Raw genomic sequence first — 15,157 nt, forward strand, 5'->3', positions numbered from 1 at the left:
GTTAAGCACAATCAAGAGTTGTTTGAAGTGTGACTTCACAATTATCTTTAATCTTAATTAAAGGTTGTAATCACTGAGGTGATTGAGGGGGAGTGAGTAGGAACTCTGATCTTAGTGTAAGATTGAAATTGCATTGGGTAGGTATTAAATGATAGGGTTAAACAATTGGTTTAAGGTCTGAATTACTACTACTAATAGTGGATTTCCTCCTTGGCTTGGTAGTCCCCAGACGTAGGTCACGTTGGACCGAACTGGGTAAACAATTCCTTGTGTTATTTACTGCACTTACTTTTTAAGTTCTGCATAATTCTTGTCTGCGCAGAATTGGATGTCATAACATCCCGTGTGACATCGAAAGTCTGTTAACTAGAATTTCAATTGGTATCAGAGCAGGCACCCTGCCTATTAATTTCTGGGTGAGATCTAGGGAAGTTACTTTCTAGTACCATGGACAAGGATGTAGGATACTCAAATAGACCACCCATGCTGGATGGGTCTAACTACGATAACTGGAAGCCTCGTATGATAGCCTTCTTGAGGTCTCTAGATAGCAAAGTCTGGAGAGCTGTCAACAAGGGATGGGAACATCCAACGAAGACAGGTGAAGATGGAGTCAGTGTGCAAATTCCTGAAGAAGAGTGGGACAGGGAGCAAGAGGCATTAGCCCTTGGAAATTCTAAGGCCTTGAATGCATTGTTCAATGGAATAAGTAAGAACATCTTCAAACTGGTGCATCACTGTGAGCTGGCTAAGGAAGTCTGGGATACCCTCAAGATAACTCATGAAGGTACCTCCAAGGTGAGGATGTCTAAACTTCAGATGCTGACCACCAAGTTTGAAAATCTGAGGATGAAAGAAGATGAGACTCTTCATGACTTCCACATGAATATTCTTGAAATTACGAACACCTCTGGTGGCTTAGGTGAGAAAATGGCTGAAGAGAAGCTTGTAAGGAAGATTCTCAGATCATTGCCAAAGAGATTTGCCATGAAGGTCACAACCATAGAAGAGGCTCAAGATATCAGCAATATGAAGGTTGATGAGCTTATTGGTTCACTCCAAACCTTTGAAATGGGCTTATGTGAGGATGCTGAAAAGAAGAACAAAAGCATAACTTTTGTGTCAAATACTGAAGAGAATTCAGAAGTAGGAAACATTGGAGGAAATGAAAGCATTTCAGAAGCCATAGCCATGCTTGGAAGACAGTTCAACAAGTTCATAAAGAAGGTTGATCAACAGGGTAGACCTAATGTCAAGAACTCTTCATATGACATTAGTAGAAAGTCAAAATATGAAGAAAAGGTCACTCAAGGCAAGGGAATCCAGTGCCATGGATGTGAAGGTTATGGTCATATTAAAGCTGGATGCCCTACCTTTCTCAAGATGCAAAAGAAAGGGCTATCTGTCACATGGTCCGAAGGAGATTCTGAGAGTGAATCTGAAGGAGAATCTGCTAAACATGTCACTGCTCTGACCAATGTCTGTGCCTCTGATGATGACTCAAGTGGAGATGAACTTACCCTTGATGAACTTGCTGCCTCATATAAAGAACTATGTATTAAAAGTGCAGAAGTTTGCATCCAAGGAGAAAAGCAGAAGAAACTCATCAAAGAGCTAGAAGCTGAGAAACAGAAGCAGCTGACAGTCATAGATGGTCTGAATGGTGAGATATCTGTGCTGACATCTAAGCTAGAACAAATGACTAAATCCATCAGAATGCTGAATAAAGGAACTGACACCTTGGAAGAGATTCTAAAGGTGGGGCAGAAGTCAGGAACCATGTCTGGTTTAGGCTATGCTAAGAAATCCTCAACTGAACTCAAGAGATCAAAGGCTGAAGTTCAGAAATCCAAGCAGAAGTCACAACCGATGTCCCAACATCAGGGAACCAGGATGAGTAACCATCAGAAAAAGAAGTTTCAAAGATGGAGATGTCACTACTGTGGTAGATTTGGTCACATAAAACCTTTCTGCTACAGGCTGCATGGTGATCCTAACCAGACTGCTCAAGCCAGACCTCAGCGGAAGGCATCTAAGCATAATCTCCCCATTGAGAAACAACAATGGGTTGCTAAACTAGCTCACACATCTCCAAGGGCATCTACCAAACAAGACTGGTATTTTGATAGTGGCTGCTCAAGACATATGACTGGGATGAGCAACTTATTGGTGGATCTACAACCCCATGCCACCAGGTATGTGACATTTGGTGATGGAGCTAAAGGAGAAATCAAGGGTGCTGGTTGTTGAATTGTAATTTTAAGTGTCGGGTTTTTGTTATCGTCTCCACAGGGATTGTGAGATATCACCGCCTTTCGACCGTCGTTTTAATTTTTAGCTTAAGGTAACAATGGGATTTTGGTATTTGTCACGGTATCTTGCATAAAAGTGTAATAAAATGCGGTAAAAGTTTTGGTTTGAATATTTGAGAAATATTGCCAAAGTTAGGGTTCGACGATCACTTTGCATGTATATGTTCGATCAACAAAACTTATAAACTCCTTTAGATGATAAACTATTTCACAAAGTCCTCCCAATGTGTTTATCTCTAACACACATTGTGAGTTTTCCTATTTTGATCCATTGTTTATCTCTAACACAATCTATCAAAATGACAACTTTTTGGTTCAACCTTATGGTGAACAAAATCATTCATTACTATCTCTAGCTAACAAACAAGATTGGATGAAAACCTAGGTTAAGAGTTGGTAAACATCTCTCGATCATAAACCAACACAAAGAGTTTTCAATAAGAACAAAGTTTTCACCATATATTCACCATTAAAGAGTTTACAAATGAAGATCCTTACATTTACACACAAAGCTAATGATCATCTACATCTAACCTTGACAAAATGAAGGACTTAGCTACTCATTTTCATGGTAGCTTGTTCAACAAGTTTCGGAAGAAGGTTGATCAACATCCGAGTCGAATAATCGAGATTGGATGGGAATCCACCTTCTTTTTGTGAAAGATTGTTAAGAGATGAAGAGAAATGATTTCTAGGTCATAAAAGATCCTTAGAGCAATGCTGGAAAATATCTAAGAAAGTACAAAAATCTGGAAAAGTAAAGTCAGTATCCAAAAAGTAGCCCTTGCTACTTATAGTGCTGTTACTGAGCTGTCATGCTCGCTAGGCGAGCAGAATGGCTCGCCTAGCGAGCCCCAAACTGAGGCACCTGTGGCACCTGCGCCCAAAGAAATGTCCTTTTCCAGATTTCCATGTTCGCTAGGCGAATAAAACCTTCGCTAGGCGAATAGAACGCTTCAACCTTCGCTCCAGCGAGATTAGGAGGTTTTGCTACTGGAATGCTCGCTGGGAGCTCGCTAATGGCTCGCCTAGCGAGTGAGTGCTGGCTGCGCTTTTGGCAAAGTCTGGACGTGTTCGCTACCACCTTCGCTGGCAGCTCGCCTAGCGAATTTGTTGATGTTTGCCACTGTAAAATACTGGAGCTCTTCGCTTGGGTCTCGCTGGGCGCTCGCCTAGCGAGCTCTTCGCCACAACCCTCGCCTAACGAGCAAGCTGATGAATGCTTTCTTTTTCTTGGTCCCTTGCCATTTTCTTGTGCCTTCATTTTCTATTATTTCATGCCTAATTCCTGCACAATAACACACAAATCAAAGGTACCAAGATCGTTTATCATTGTTTTGCAATTCATCAAAAACAAAGGTGTTTTCGAACACTTTAGCAAGGAAATGGAGTGAAAGATGCCCATATATGATAGCTCAAATAAGCACTTTTGGGTATCTAACAACTCTCCCCAACTAGATTCTTGCTTGTCCTCAAGCAAAGTATGCCTCTTGAAGGACAAGAGGATTTGCATTAAGAAAAAGGTTCCTCCGAAGTTGGATAAAACGGCTCAAACACAAGCGAATCAGCAGATATAAATTTCCAACGGTTAGAATAAAATAATACACAAGAACTAAGACTTAGTAGCAATGCGAAATATGTATCTATCTACAACAATATTATCTTGAATGAATCACCCTATCTCTCCTCTTCGAATAAGGATTGAAGAAATTACGCGTTTGCAACCGCGGGAATAATCTCACTCTCCAACAAACAATGAAGAAATCAATTCAATTCATACAATGTCTAACAATTATAAATGCTAATGTGGAAGCATGAAGATCACTAAGGACTTTTCGGTTGAAACTTGGTTAGGTTAACAAACAAGGGTCATTTCTAAGGCCATTGAAAACGAAATTGCCGATGCAAAAGAGACATTCACTGTACATTATTCACACATCTCAACTTCGTTCCATTTATTTCTCATTTGAAACCTTCACAACTCTTATTTCACAACTCAATTTTTGTTTTTCACTATTTTTCTTCCAAGCAAGCATTCATTTTTATTTTCTCTATTTTTTTCTTTTCTTTCACATCATATTTACAAAACAGATGTTTCTCTTTTCTATGTTATATATATATATATATATATATATATATATATATATATATATATATATATATATATACATATATATATATATATATATATATATATATATATATATATATATATATATATATATTTATGCTTGCTCGGTTTTTCAAGAGTTGTGGCACTTACCGATTCTCATTTTCGTTCTCCCCAACTTATTTCTTACTCACCCTAAGTGAATGCTCTTGACTTTTTACGGCAAAAGAACAATTATCAAAATTTTCCGGGTTGTAAAAAAAAGATTTTTGAAATTTCGCTTTATTTCAAGCTGAGATTCAACTGTTTAAGCTCAAAGGGGTTAACGAATACTCTCTCTGCTCACAGGTAAGTTGTATTTGGAACTGGTTGTGCTCGAAAGAAAACAAGTGCCTTGATCATTTCTAATTGCTTCCACATATTCACAATAATAAAAGACACAACATGAATCAAATGAATCAACAAAGCTTATTAGAATCCAGCATTTAAGTGTACAATGGAGGTTTCCTCACAATTTATGGTTTTAAGTCCTAGATGAAACATTCATTCAATTATGTTGCAAAAAGACAATATTCAATTACAAAAAAGAGTAAAGTTCTTAATGCATTCTAAAATTCTAACCGGAGGTAACCATGTACCTTAGCATTATTCACTTGTTTATTTTTATCATTGCCATCCAAGCTCGGATGCACCTTCATTGGATACTTCTTTGAGGAGCAACCAATCTAGAAGGTTTGACTTTCAACCAACCAAAAATTTATTAAAAAAAAAGAAATATAAAACATAAATAATAACATTACTTCAAAATTTAAAATTGTGCGTGGGGGACAAAACACCCCAAAAGTACATAACTAAAATAAAAATCCAACAAATCTTAAAATACAATAACAATAAAACAATATAAAACAAAACAACAGAAACTCAGCCCTTAGACTCATAACCCTTCTCACTACCGGCCTCAGAACCGGTAGCCTCATCATCATCACCATCAGCAGCACCAGAAGAAGCACCAGCACCCGCCCCCTCTCCAAACACAGGCCTGTCCACAGGCCAGCTAGCGTTTTGCAGAAACTACTCACGTGTCATCAATGAGTGATCACCTGAGGGGTCACGTGCCTGCAGCTGTAACAGCTGCATAGAATCGTGCATATCGAGCATGACACGCTGAGTTGCCGCCATCCAATCCCAGTTGTAGTTGCAGACAGCCTGCTGGAAAGGATCGGATCCTAGAGTAGAAGTACCAGGACCATCAGAAGCCCCGGTAACCTCAGCAGCTGAACTACCTCTAACATTCTTCGCCCTGCAATACTTGGCCACGTAACGGTCATCAATGGGTGGCGGGATCCTTACTTGACCCCTAGAGGGTAGCCTCACCCTCGCTTGCAGGCACAAACTCATGATTAGGCAAGGGAAAGCCAGGGGACAATTCACTCGTGCTCCCGACTTTAGCCCGCTTTCAATCACGGACTTCACCTCATTAGCAATAATCCTCGCCACATCGATCTGGACGTTAGTGAGGATGCTGTGTACCAAGTGTGCCACTGGGATCGACACGGTAGAAGTATGAGACTTGGGTGCGATGTTTGTAAGAACCAACAAAAGAGTCAGTTGAGCCAAGGGAGTCATGTCCTCCCTATGGTATCTCATGGGAACCCCAGATGGGTTCAGCTCAACTAATTTCCCTCTCAAAAGCAGGGCAACAGAAATTGCATCCGTATCCCGGTGAAGCCTTAATTCTGTGTGGTAGGTGTCTCTCTCCTCAGCTCCCAGTTGGAGCGGTTCACCAAGGACGCGGTTAATTGCATCCTGATCAAACGCAACAGGACGACCTGCCACTCTAGACGTCCATGTGAATGGCTCGTCATCATCCGGCAGTGCGTTCGCATAGAACTCACGCACTGTTGCAATATCGTAATGCTCCAGGGGGGAAATTAACCGATCCCACTTTTTGGTGTCAATCAACCCGGCGAATGTTCGGTTCGTGCCTTCAGGGTTGATGATGAATCTCTTTTCCGGCAGAATTTTTCGCTTCTCCAAAGCAACGTATCTTGCGGCTTGCTTCGGCCCGACAAATTTGTCGGTGTCAAATTGTATTGGTACAGGACGGGAAGTGTTCCCGCCCTTTCTCTTCTTTGAAGCTCCGGATTTGGATTCCATCTGCAAAACATAGAGAGAAAACCAACACAACACAAAAACAGATTAGAAAGCAACACAGAATTTAAACTACTGCCATGCTCGCTGCTGCTTCGCCTAGCGAAGTGGCAGCGAATGCTCACCCCAGGTTCGCCTAGCGAGTTGCTAGCGAACCTTACGGGTTTTTGGGTTCTGCTATGTTTACAGGGAAATTTTCGCAAAACCCAAGTTCTCATGGTGTCAATTTCAGAACAAAATGATATATCAAGAAAAGAATCGTTCTAGGATACATGTAATTCGAAACCTACATGCAAAACCTAAAGTTCCCCACATGCAAAACCTAATATACCCATTCCCCCAAATTCACCCTAAATGACATGCAAATCAGAAATTTACAAAGTTCAAACATAAAGAAATGGAATTAGGGCAAACCTTAGCAAAATAGATTGATTGAATTCGAAGTGCAGTTGGTATGCAATGTTAGGGTTTAGAGTTTGAGATGAGAGTGCTTGTGAGAGTGGTGTGTGAGAGCTCGGTTCAGAGTTTTTAAAAAAAAACAGAAAAGTTGCATTTGGGCCCAAAAGAGTGGCCTGCTGATAATTAAATTAGTGCTGTCACGCAACGCTCGCTGCTGCTTCGCCTAGAGAGCAGATAGCGAATCTGCTCACTGCTGCTTCGCCTAGCGAGCATGACAACATTTGGCTTTTCAAAGACAGCATGCCTGGTACATTCAACAAGGTTTTAACAATTGGAATCCCACTACAACAGAACAGAAAAACTGTAAATACTTACAATGTTGGGGTGCCTCCCAACAAGCGCTTGTTTAACGTCGGCTAAGCTCGACGGTTCGATGCTCACTGAGGAGCATCCAAGGGAATAGCACAGCTCTCGCGATCCACATGACCGCCAAGATAAACCTTCAAACGTTGGCCATTAACGGTCCAACTGTCCTTCTTTTCCATGTCCTCAATGACAATAGCTCCGTACTCCTTAACTTCTTTGACCCGAAACGGCCCGGACCATTTTGATTTCAACTTTCCGGGGAATAACTTCAACCTGGAATTGAACAATAGGACCAACTGTCTGGGCACAAATTCTTTCTTTCGAAGCTTTTTGTCATGATATTTTTTTACCTTCTCTTTGTACAACCAACTTGAGTGGTATGTGGCATTGCGCATCTCTTCCAACTCAAGCAGTTGCACCTTCCTTTTCTCACCTGCCAAATCCTTTTCAAAATTTAAAAATTTCAGAGCCCACAAGGCTTTGTGCTCTAATTCGACCGGCAAATGGAAAGTTTTACCAAACACCAATTGAAAAGGAGTGAGCCCAATTGGAGCTTTAAAGGCGGTACGGTATGCCCATAACGCTTCATCCAATTTTTGTGACCATTCTTTTTTCGAATTTGACACAGTTTTTTCGAGAATTCTCTTAATCTCACGATTAGAGACCTCGGCTTGCCCATTAGCCTGTGGGTGATACGGAGTTGCCACTCTATGTGATACACCGTAATGTTTTAAAATGCTTTCCAACGGTGCATTACAAAAGTGTGACCCTCCGTCACTTATCAACACTCGGGGGGTTCCGAAACGGGAAACTATGTTTTTCTTCAAAAAATTTATTACCGTTTTCGCATCCGCCCGAGGTGAGGCAATCGCCTCAACCCACTTAGAAACGTAATCAACTGCGACAAGCATATACTCGTTACCATAAGAGGGTGGGAATGGTCCTACAAAATCGATCCCCCAACAATCAAATACTTCGACCTCTTGGATGTTTTGGAGAGGCATCTCGTCTCTCTTACCAATCCCACCGCTTCTCTGGCAACTATCACAACTTTGCGCATGGGTATGTGCGTCTTTGAAAATAGTGGGCCAATAAAATCATGACTGAAGGATTTTAGTGGCCGTTCTCACCCCATTATAGTGTCCGCCGTAAGGCGAGTTGTGACAATGCCAAAGGATGCTCTGCGCTTCATCGCCAGTAACGCATCTCCTTAAAAGGTTATCACTACCCAACTTAAACAAGTACGGGTCATCCCATACGTAATACTTGGCATCCGAAAGAAACTTCCTTTTTTGGTTCGAAGTTAGGTCGGGAGGCACAAAACCACTAGCCTTGTGGTTTGCAAAGTCTGCAAACCACGGCCTAACTTGAACTTTGAACAGTTTTTCATCAGGAAATTCTTCCCGGATTTCCTTCTCTGACGCGGTAACCTCCACATTAACTAAACGGGATAAATGATCCGCCACCAAATTTTCCGATCCTTTCTTGTCTTTGATTTCCACATCAAATTCTTATAACAAGAGGATCCAACGGATGAGCCTTTGCTTCGAATCCGGTTTGGTGAGCAGATATTTAATCGCCGCATGGTCGGTATACACTACGACTTTAGACCCTATAAGATAAGACCTAAACTTTTCAAGCGCATACACTATCGCAAGTAATTCTTTTTCTGTGGTGGCATAGTTAATTTGAGCCTCATTAAGAAATTTACTTGCGTAATGTATCGCATGAATTTTTTTTTCTTTTCTTTGGCCAAGCACCGCTCCAATTGCATAGTCGCTAGCATCACACATTAGCTCAAAATTTAAATTCCAATTTGGAGCGACTATAATTGGAGCGGTAACCAATTTTTCTTTCAAAGTTTCAAAATCTTGCAAACATTCATCGGTTAAGAGAAATACCTGGTCCTTAGCTAGCAAATTGCTCAAAGGCTTAGCCACCTTTGAAAAGTCCTTGATAAAGCGCCGATAGAACCCGGCGTGCCCCAAAAAGCTTTGGATTCCCTTCACATTCACCGGAGGAGGTAACTTTTCAATCACTTCAACCTTAGCTCGATCAACTTCAAGACCTCTTGAAGAGACTTTATGGCCAAGCACGATCCCCTTGGTCACCATGAAGTGACACTTCTCCCAATTAAGCACCAGATTGGTCTTCACACATCTTTCAAGCACAGTTTTCAAGTTTGCCAAGCATAGACTAAAGGACCCACCAAATACCGAGAAGTCATCCATGAAGACTTCCATTGTTTTCTCAATAAGGTCGGCAAAAATGGCTTGCACACATCGTTGGAAAGTCGCCGGTGCATTGCACAACCCAAAGGGCATTTTTCGGTATGCGAACACTCCAAACGGACATGTGAAAGCCGTCTTTTCATGATCGGCCGGGTCAACCGCAATTTGGTTATACCCGGAATAGCCATCCAAGAAACAATAGTATTGTTGCCCCGAGAGTCTTTCGAGCATTTGATCCATGAACGGGAGTGGAAAATGGTCCTTTCGAGTTGCGGTATTCAACCGCCTATAATCAATACACATTCGCCACCCCGTTGCAACTTTAGTAGGGATCAATTCATCCTTGTCATTCCGGATCACGGTAATTCCACCTTTCTTCGGAACCACATGCGCAGGACTAACCCATGGACTATCCGAGATCGGGTAAATCATTCCCGCATCCAACAACCTTACAACTTCCTTTCTCACAACCTCCTTCATAGTAGGATTTAAGCGGCGTTGTGGTTGAGCTACCGGCTTAAAATCCTCTTCCATCAAGATCTTGTGCATGCAATAGGAAGGACTAATTCCTTTTAGATCGGAAAGAGTCCAACCCATGGCTTCTTGATTTGTTTTTAGCACATTGATCAAACGGGCTTCTTCTTCATTTGACAAAAGGTTGCTTATGATGACCGGCTTTGCTTCGGTCTCATCTAGGAATACATACTTCAAAGTCGAAGGTAACACTTTCAATTCAATAGGCGCTTTTTCGTCATTAACCTCCTTCTTCAAGTCTTCCTCCTCTACTTCCCACGGTTGTAGTTCGTTTAAACCATCAAGTTCCCTTAAGCATTCCTCCAGAGCTTGCTCTTCTTCAGCTGTGAAAACTTCCAATGAGTCGTCAAGAGCTAACTCCATAGGAGATATCTCATGAATATGCTTAGAAACCTCCAAAATTGCCTCTTCGATCACATCGATGCGAAAGCTATCATTTCTATCTTTTGAATGCTTCATCGCTTCGAATAGATCGAATGTAACTTCCTCATTTTGGACTCTCACCTTCATCAAACTGTCATCAACGTCTATCATCATTCGCGCGGTTTTCATGAACGGTCGGCCCAGGATGAGCGGAGCATCATCATCTTCCTCCATATCAATAACAATAAAATCGACCGGGAAAAAGAATTTGTCGACTTTAACCAAAACATTTTGGGCTACGCCATGAGGATGGGTAGTCGACTTATCTGCCAATTGTAACGTCATTCGGATGGACTTAATTTCAATGTTGCCAAGCCTCTTTATAATAGACAAAGGTATAAGATTAATGCTTGACCCCAAGTCAATTAGTCCTTTCCCGACATAGATATCAGCAATTTTGACCGGCAAAGTAACTCTTCCCGGATCAACCTCTTTTTAGGAAGCGTCCTTTGAATAATTGCACTACAGCTCGCATCTAGGACGATGGTCTCCGGTTCCGTATACCTCCGCTTTTTTGTAAGTATGTCCTTCATGAATTTGGCATACTTGGGCATTTGTTCCAAGGCTTCGGCAAACGGAATGTTGATTTGCAGTTGTTTAAAAATATCCATGAACCAGGCGTAATGCCGTTCATTCTCCCTTTTGGATGGAGCATGAGGATAAGGAAGGTTTTGGATTGGAGTAGTGCTCACTCCCTCCTTTCCCTTTGCAACTCTAGAACTCCTCCATCTAGGCTTTTTCACTTCCTCCCCCATTACTTCATCACTCGTATTTTTCTCAATCTCCACACTTTTTTTCTTTTCAACTTCACCATTCTTTTCGTTCTTTTCAACTTCTTCCTCCTCACTCCACTCCCCCACTTTACCATCAATATTATCCTCCAATATTTCCTCCTCATTTTCTTTCTTTTTCTCTCTTTGTTCACTCTCAACTCTTTTTTTATTCTCACTCATCAACTCCTTCCCACTTCTCGTTGTGATCGCCTTACAATGCTCCTTAGGATTTGTTTGCGTGTTTGCCGAAAAGGAAGGACCGGTTTGTTGTTCCGCGAGTTGCTTAGCAAGTTGCCCAACTTGAGTCTCGAGATTTTTTATAGCCGCGTCGTTGCTTTTTTGATTAGCCATTGACATTTGCATGAATTGTGTCAATGTCTCTTCCAACTTAGAAGTTACGACCGGCGGTTGTTGAGGTTGATAAGGATTTTGGGGAGGGTTTTGACGGCTAGAAGAACCACCTCCATAACCTTGGTTATGGTAATAGTTACTCCTAGGTTGGAACCCTTGATTCCCTTGGAAATGTTGTTGTTGATTTTGAGGGTGTGGTTGATAAGGTTGTTGTTGTTGTCGTCTCGGTTGGTAGTCCCGTTGGTTTGCCATGTAGTTTACTTCTTCGAACCCGGGAGGTGGACAGAATCCGGTGTCATGCTCACCTTTGCAAAGCTCACAACAAGCTATTTGTTTAGCTTTAGAAGGTTCTCTCAACTCTTTTATTTGTTGCGTTAAGAGTTCCACTTGTTGTGAGATGAGCTTGTTTTGGGCAAGGATGGCATCATTCGTCCCAAGTTCAAGTACTCCCGGCTTCTTCAAAGAGTTGCCTCTACTTTGACTCTGAAGATCATTTAGAGCCATTCGATTTATGATGTTTGTAGGTTCTTCGGCACTTTTCGACAATAAAGACCCACCCGAGGTAGCATCTAACAACGTCTTGCAATTTGGTTGAAGTCCATTTTTGAAAATATGGATTTGAGTCAATTCATCAAATCCATGCCCTTTACATTTCCGAAGCATGGATTTGAATCTTTCCCACGCCTCATTTAATGATTCATTGGTTCCTTGTGCAAACACAGAGATGGTCGTCTTGGATTCCATGAACCGGTTATGGGAGAAAAATCTCTCGATGAACTTCTCTTCTAACACGTTCCAGTCTGTCATGACGGCTGGTGTTTGGTCTAAGTACCAATCTTTTGCTTTACCGAGCAAGGCATGGGGAAATAATCTCTTGAACAACGGGAGCTCTTGAGCCTGATCCACTCCGGCCGCCAATGCTATCTCATAAAATTTTGTGAGAAAAGCAAAGGGATCTTCATGGTCCATTCCGGTGAATGGACTTCCATATAATAAATTGAGAGTTCCCGTTTTCATCTCAGCTTGCCTTCCCGTGTGGTTGGCAAACTGAGCAGTGTTTCTTGGACTGTTTAGGCATGGAGTAGAAATAGGCGGTGGTGGTGGTGGCTCCATGTTAGGTATGAATGGTGGTGGATTTGTGGTAGAAGAACTTTCTCCTTGTTCTTGTCGATGTCTCGCTTGTTGCCTCCTTCGTCTCGTTTTGCTATTAAGCCTCCTTGCGGTTCTCTCGATCTCAGGATCAAAAAGAAGTTCATCCACAGGGATTTGCCCTCGCATAAAACGAAAGCTGCACACTAAACCAAACAAATTACAAGCACAAGTCAAAAATTCGAAAGCTAAAAATTAAACAACTATTGCGATGCTCGCAATATCAATTAACAATCCCCGGCAACGGCGCCATTTTGTTGAATTGTAATTTTAAGTGTCGGGTTTTTGTTATCGTCTCCACAGGGATTGTGAGATATCACCGCCTTTCGACCGTTGTTTTAATTTTTAGCTTAAGGTAACAATGGGGTTTTGGTATTTGTCACGGTATCTTGCATAAAAGTGTAATAAAATGCGGTAAAAGTTTTGGTTTGAATATTTGAGAAATATTGCCAAAGTTAGGGTTCGACGATCACTTTGCATGTATATGTTCGATCAACAAAACTTATAAACTCCTTTAGATGATAAACTATTTCACAAAGACCTCCCAATGTGTTTATCTCTAACACACATTGTGAGTTTTCCCATTTTGATCCATTGTTTATCTCTAACACAATCTATCAAAATGACAACTTTTTGGTTCAACCTTATGGTGAACAAAATCATTCATTACTATCTCTAGCTAACAAACAAGATTGGATGAAAACCTAGGTTAAGAGTTGGTAAACATCTCTCGATCATAAACCAACACAAAAAGTTTTCAATAAGAACAAAGTTTTCACCATATATTCACCATTAAAGAGTTTACAAATGAAGATCCTTACATTTACACACAAAGCTAATGATCATCTACATCTAACCTTGACAAAATGAAGGACTTAGCTACTCATTTTCATGGTAGCTTGTTCAACAAGTTTCGGAAGAAGGTTGATCAACATCCGAGTCGAATAATCGAGATTGGATGGGAATCCACCTTCTTTTTGTGAAAGGTTGTTAAGAGATGAAGAGAAATGATTTCTAGGTCACAAAAGATCCTTAGAGCAATGCTGGAAAATATCTAAGAAAGTACAAAAATCTGGAAAAGTAAAGTCAGTATCCAAAAAGTAGCCCTTGCTACTTATAGTGCTGTTACTGAGCTGTCATGCTCGCTAGGCGAGCAGAATGGCTCGCCTAGCGAGCCCCAAAATGAGGCACCTGTGGCACCTACGCCCAAAGAAATGTCCTTTGCCAGATTTCCATGTTCGCTAGGCGAATAAAACCTTCGCTAGGCGAATAGAACGCTTCAACCTTCGCTCCAGCGAGATTAGGAGGTTTTGCTACTGGAATGCTCGTTGGGAGCTCGCTAATGGCTCGCCTAGCGAGTGAGTGCTGGCTGCGCTTTTGGCAAAGTCTGGACGTGTTCGCTACCACCTTCGCTGGCAGCTCGCCTAGCGAATTTGTTGATGTTTGCCACTGTAAAATACTGGAGCTCTTCGCTTGGGTCTCGCTGGGCGCTCGCCTAGCGAGCTCTTCGCCACAGCCCTCGCCTAGCGAGCAAGCTGATGAATGCTTTCTTTTTCTTGGTCCCTTGCCATTTTCTTGTGCCTTCATTTTCTATTATTTCATGCCTAATTCCTGCACAATAACACACAAATCAAAGGTACCAAGATCGTTTATCATTGTTTTGCAATTCATCAAAAACAAAGGTGTTTTCGAACACTTTAGCAAGGAAATGGAGTGAAAGATGCCCATATATGATAGCTCAAATAAGCACTTTTGGGTATCTAACACTGGTAAGCTGGATTGTCCTGGAGTTCCAAAACTGACTAATGTGCTGTTAGTAAAAGGACTAACTGCTAATCTCATCAGCATAAGCCAGCTGTGTGACCAAGGATTCAATGTGAAATTCACTAGGGGAGAATGTGTGGTGTTGAATGGTTACAATCAGGAAGTGATGAGAGGAGCCAGATGCAAAGATAATTGTTATCTACGGGAATCTAAAGACTCACTCTACTCCTCCAAGTGTCCCTTAGCCAAGGAAGAGCAGGAAGTGAAGCTGGGGCATGGAAGACTTGGACAACTTCATTTAAAAGGAATGAAGAAGATCATATCCAAGGGAGCAATTAGAGGAATCTCAAAGCTGCTTATGTATAAAAGAACAGACGGTGGAAAATGTCTGATTGAAAGCTATGAGTCATTGTCACCTATTGGACATCATACAAATGATGCAGTAGCAAGGGACAAACAGAAGTGTGTATCATTGTCCACTGAAGAAGCTAAGTACCTAGCTTCTGGTAGCAGGTGTTCATCACTGGTATGGATGAACCTGACGCAGACTGAGTATAATGTCACTCAGAATGTCATGACATTGGATGCTACTCA

This window comes from Lathyrus oleraceus, chromosome 1 (genome assembly GCF_024323335.1).
Source record: "Lathyrus oleraceus cultivar Zhongwan6 chromosome 1, CAAS_Psat_ZW6_1.0, whole genome shotgun sequence".
In the NCBI taxonomy this organism is placed as follows: Eukaryota; Viridiplantae; Streptophyta; class Magnoliopsida; order Fabales; family Fabaceae; genus Lathyrus; species Lathyrus oleraceus.